Source organism: Lethenteron reissneri, unplaced genomic scaffold (assembly GCF_015708825.2).
Source record: "Lethenteron reissneri isolate LAM-NWPU_2019-01 unplaced genomic scaffold, ASM1570882v1 scaffold_1270, whole genome shotgun sequence".
NCBI classification, from domain to species: Eukaryota; Metazoa; Chordata; class Hyperoartia; order Petromyzontiformes; family Petromyzontidae; genus Lethenteron; species Lethenteron reissneri.
Genome location: NW_026890971.1, coordinates 95,001 through 100,586, shown reverse-complemented (window position 1 = coordinate 100,586; position 5,586 = coordinate 95,001). Strand labels below are relative to the sequence as shown.

General features: G+C 48.4%; 1 pseudogene; it reads left to right on the top strand.

Moving 5' to 3' along the window:
- The first annotated feature begins 1,620 nt into the window (after positions 1–1,620).
- LOC133361873 (zinc finger E-box-binding homeobox 2-like) overlaps positions 1,621–5,586 on the top strand; it is a 9,854-nt pseudogene continuing 5,888 nt past the window's right edge.

Sequence of the window (5,586 nt, the reverse complement as noted above, 5' to 3'; positions counted from 1 at the left end):
CGGTGGCTAGGAGATGTTAACTACCTCGCCTGGTATACAGGAGGTCGTGGGTTCGATCCCGACCCTGGCGCTTATTGTATATTTGGAGTTTGCGTGTTCTCCCCATGGTCGTGTGGATTTGTCTCCGGGTCATCCGGTGTTTACCTCTACGTTTAGAATCAACTTGCGTTCAGAGTATTTGGCTGCTATAAACTTACACATAGGCTGCTTTGTTGAGCTATCACTTTTGGCCAGGTCGCTTCTGTTAAAAAACCGACATGACTCAGTGGGCCTTATTTGGTAGAAAAAATAAATGTGCAAATCCTGCGGTCCGTGACAGTGACACGTGGGGACCGAATGCAGTCAAGGATAGGTTCTTTTTTCAATCGAACCTTCTCACTGGTTACGCTGTGAATTGTTGTTGCATTCAATCCGCACAAGCGGTGTTCATTTTTAGTGATATTTTTTCAGTAACGGTGAAAAATATGCGTATGGTCGGAAAATTAAGCGAACTTTTTCGGGATAATAAAACCCCCCCAAACAAAACGTGTAAGACGTGGCAACGCTGTGCGTTGCTGTCACCGTGAATGGTCAGCCAGAACGGCATGGAATTAGTCTTTGCCGCATGCAGAAACACTTTCTCATAGGCACACAGATCCCCCGCAACCAGAGGTCGCAACCGGGTACCCGATACCCGTACCCTACCCGATAGCCGGCTACCCGTACCCAGCCAGGTACGGGTAGTCGTTTGCGACCCTGGTGCGGCCGGGTACGGATACGGGTCGGCCGTGAGTCACTGGTGAGTAACCGTTTGTCACTCATTTCGGGTAGGGTACGGGTACAGGTAGGGAACGGGTACCTGTACCCGGCCGGGTACGGGTACCCAATTGCGACCCTGGTGCGGCCAGGTACGGGTAAGGAATCAAAACCACGTTTGTGACCTCTGCCCGCAATGTAAAAGTTTATTCACAGACCTAAGCCATTAGTGGGACGGTGGGAGAAAAACAATCCTGGCCTTGGCAAAGCACGTGGCGTCAGTCTCGCCCGGTCATCCTCGCTGTCGATGTGATGATGTTCTAGATTTGAAGCTTTCGTGACTGCAAGGATTCATACTCTTAGGTTTTTTTTCGGTAAAGTCACGTAGGTGAACAAAAATGATGTTCGTGTCAAATGTGATAGACCACACACTGGGAATGGAGGGGGCGGGAGGGGGGAGAATATATTAATAATAATAAAGTATCTTCTTGGTTCTTTCGGTAAAGTCACGTAGAAGGGAAGTAATAAAATAATACAAATAAAACATAATAAAATAATATAATAAAATAATATAATATAATAATATTATTATATAATAATATAATATAATAATATCATATAATAAAATAATAAAATAATATGATATTATGTTTTATTTTTATTATTTTATTACTTCCATTCTACGTGACTTTACCGAAAGAACCAAGAAGATGAATCCCTGCAGTCACGAAAGCTTTATATCGAAATAACAAAGCAATGGATCTTTAGAAGCGAGCGTGAAGCAATGTTCACCACAGTTGCCCTCCTGGTTGTTTCCTTTGAGTGACACCCTTGAAGGTAAAACCGTCGGCAAACGCGCTGACGCGCCGCTCTGCTCGGTCGCAGTGGCGAGCTACGCGAGCGCGGCGATGCGAGACCGCGACCGGGATGAGGACGACGAGGAGAGGCTGCAGATCATCGAGGAGGTGGACGAAGAGGAGGAGAAAGACGAGGTGGAGGCGGCGGCGGCGGCGGAGGATGACGAGACGAACTTAGAGGGGACCGGTGTCAATCCCGGCGTGGACAAGACTGCCGAGGCGCTGGGCAGTGCGCAGGACGGGACATTGGCGGAGTGCGATGTGCCGGGCAGTGGGGCCACTCGCCGTGGTGGTGGTGGCGGTGGTGATGGCGGTGGTGGTGGCGGTGGTGGTGGTGGCGGTGGTGGCGGTGGCGGTAAGAGCGCACGTGCTCAGACTTCACAGCGTAGTTGTTAGCGTTGTGTTTAAAATGAAAGGGAAAAAAAAACACCTTAGTTCTTTCGGTAAAGTCACGTAGAAGGGAAATAATAAAATAATATTAATAAAACATAATAAAATAAAATAATTCTCACGACGTTTCGGCCACAACGCAAGCAGCCGTCCTCAGGTGGAGAACAGGTCTGACGAGAAGACAGACTCTATCTTCTGTCTTCTTGACAGACCTGTCTTCTGTCTTCTCGACAGACCTGGTTTTCACCTGAGGACGGCTGCTTGCGTTGTGGCGGAAACGTCGTGAGAATTATTATATTATGTTTTATTTTTATTATTTTATTACTTCCATTCTACGTGACGACTTTACCGAATGAACCAAGAAGATTAATCCCTGCAGTCACGAAAGCTTTAAATCGAAAAAAAAACACGTTTGTAGCATTTGTCGACTTAACAACAAGAACTAAATCCACAGAGTATATGTTCTGCTCCAGCGAGCATTGAGGCAGCTGTGATCGTCTCACTGGGTACCGATTCATTGCCACTGGTGGGAATTTCACATTCCCATGGCGTGAGAGACCAAAGCGGTGACGGGCTGAATCAACTTCCCATCCCCAAATGACGATTTGAACTCGCAGCCTCCCGATTGCGAGCCACTTTCTCTACCCCTGGGCCACGTGGCCAAACGTTATTCTGGATTGCGGCTAATTTCACCAAGCGATCGTTACGTTCAGCGGTTCGGGGTGGGCCAACCAGAGCCGGGCGTGCCACGCTTGTGGCAGCGGCATCGCAAGACACCCGGCAATTGCGTATTTGCCAACGCAGGCGGTGGCATCTCCGTTAAGCGACGCATTCGCAGAGTGAGAAGCGGAATGAGAGGGAGGCGTGCAACTTAGATTAAGGCCATCAGTCTAACTCCGTACTACAACAAACAAAACACGGCCAAACCAAAAACACTTTTTGAAAATCACCAAAACAAAGCCATAAAATCTTCTTGGTTCTTTCGGTAAAGTCACGTAGAAGGGAAGTAATAAAATAATAAAAATAAAACATAATAAAATAATTCTCACGACGTTTCGGCCACAACACAAGCAGCCGTCCTCAGGTGAAGAACAGGTCTGTCGAGGCGACAGCGTCTAAAAGAAAACACCACCACGCTTGGCCATAAAAGCAATGAAACAGCGATCGTAGGAACCGTGACCGAATTTTCACGACAGACGACGTGAACAACACGGACCACCAAACTCGACAGCGGTCCGTCACATCGGTGGGATTGCGTCGTCTCTTCACGCACCACCAGCGGCCCCCTCGCCCCGTGCCTCCCCGCTAGGCCCGAGGACTCACGGCTCGTTTGCCGCGCCGCCGCTGCCGCTGCTGTCGTGCCCTCACTGCGGCCGCGGCTACAAGCGTCGGGGCTCGCTGCGGAAGCACGTTCGCCGCCGGCACGAGGGGGCCCTCGCGGATCTCCACACATCACCGCGACCTCCCCGGGCGGGCCAGGTGACTGACCCCCCGTTTGCCGGCATCGTCGCACGTCTGAATGCGTCCGTCTGAATGCATCTGTCTGAATGTGTCTGTCTGAATGCGTCTGTCTGAATGCGTCTTTCTGAATGCGTCCGTCTGAATGCGTCCGTCTGAATGCGTCTGTCTGAATGCGTCTGTCTGAATGCGTCTGTCTGAATGTGTCCGTCTGAATGCGTCCGTCTGAATGCGTCCGTCTGAATGCGTCTGTCTGAATGCGTCCGTCTGAATGTGTCTGTCTGAATGCTTCTGTCTGAATGTGTCTGTCTGAATGTGTCTGTCTGAATGTGTCTGTCTGAATGCGTCTGTCTGAATGTGTCTGTCTGAATGTGTCTGTCTGAATGTGTCTGTCTGAATGCGTCTGTCTGAATGTGTCTGTCTGAATGCATCTGTCTGAATGTGTCTGTCTGAATGCGTCTGTCTGAATGCGTCTTTCTGAATGCGTCCGTCTGAATGCGTCCGTCTGAATGCGTCTGTCTGAATGCGTCTGTCTGAATGCGTCCGTCTGAATGCGTCCGTCTGAATGCGTCCGTCTGAATGCGTCTGTCTGAATGCGTCCGTCTGAATGTGTCTGTCTGAATGCTTCTGTCTGAATGTGTCTGTCTGAATGTGTCTGTCTGAATGTGTCTGTCTGAATGCGTCTGTCTGAATGTGTCTGTCTGAATGTGTCTGTCTGAATGTGTCTGTCTGAATGCGTCTGTCTGAATGTGTCTGTCTGAATGTGTCTGTCTGAATGTGTCTGTCTGAATGCGTCTGTCTGAATGTGTCTGAATGTGTCTGTCTGAATGTGTCTGTCTGAATGTGTCTGTCTGAATGTGTCTGTCTGAATGCGTCCGTCTGAATGCGTCCATCTGAATGTGTCTGTCTGAATGTGTCTGTCTGAATGTGTCTGTCTGAATATGTCTGTCTGAATGTGTCTGTCTGAATGTGTCTGTCTGAATGTGTCTGTCTGAATGTGTCTGTCTGAATGCGTCCGTCTGAATGCGTCCGTCTGAATGTGTCTGTCTGAATGCTTCTGTCTGAATGTGTCTGTCTGAATGTGTCTGTCTGAATGTGTCTGTCTGAATGCGTCTGTCTGAATGTGTCTGTCTGAATGTGTCTGTCTGAATGTGTCTGTCTGAATGCGTCTGTCTGAATGTGTCTGTCTGAATGTGTCTGTCTGAATGTGTCTGTCTGAATGCGTCTGTCTGAATGTGTCTGAATGTGTCTGTCTGAATGTGTCTGTCTGAATGTGTCTGTCTGAATGTGTCTGTCTGAATGCGTCCGTCTGAATGCGTCCATCTGAATGTGTCTGTCTGAATGTGTCTGTCTGAATGTGTCTGTCTGAATATGTCTGTCTGAATGTGTCTGTCTGAATGTGTCTGTCTGAATGTGTCTGTCTGAATGCGTCCGTCTGAATGCGTCCGTCTGAATGTGTCTGTCTGAATGTGTCTGTCTGAATGTGTCTGTCTGAATGTGTCTGTTTGAATGTGTCTGTCTGAATGTGTGCAGGGGAATAGAAGTCGCGACGCGTCGTTGAGCTGCTTGCGGAGTCTTGCTTACTCGCCCCTACCCAACGCCCGTGCTGAAGAGCTTCATAGCTCATCTGATTCCCTCCGGTAAAATTGTTTTATTATTCTGATTCTCGCTTCGCACCTCTGTTCCATCTTTGCGCAGAAGGGTCAGCCTCCCGCTGCCGCGAGCCACAAGTGCACAAAGTGTGGGAGAGACTTCAAGAGCAAACACCACCTCAAGGAACACTTCCGCATCCACAGCGGTGAGTGTGGAACAATTGCGACGTTTGGCAGAACGCACCCACCGACGTGATTTCCTTCATATTCTTAGGTTTTTTCGGTAAAGTCACGTAGGTAAAACATCAAAATTAATGAAAATAAAATAAAATTAAAATCACGACTTGATGCAGCTAATCCGGCTGTGACGGTCCCACCTGATGACGGAGACTTGTGTTGCCTCCGAAACGTCGTGATTTTTATTTTATTTTATTTTCATTAATTTTAATGTTTTACCTACACGGTGACTTTACCGAAAAAACCTAAGAATATGAATCCTTGCAGTCACGAAAGCTTCAAATCTGTGATTTCCTTCCTGCGCGTGTGTCTACAGC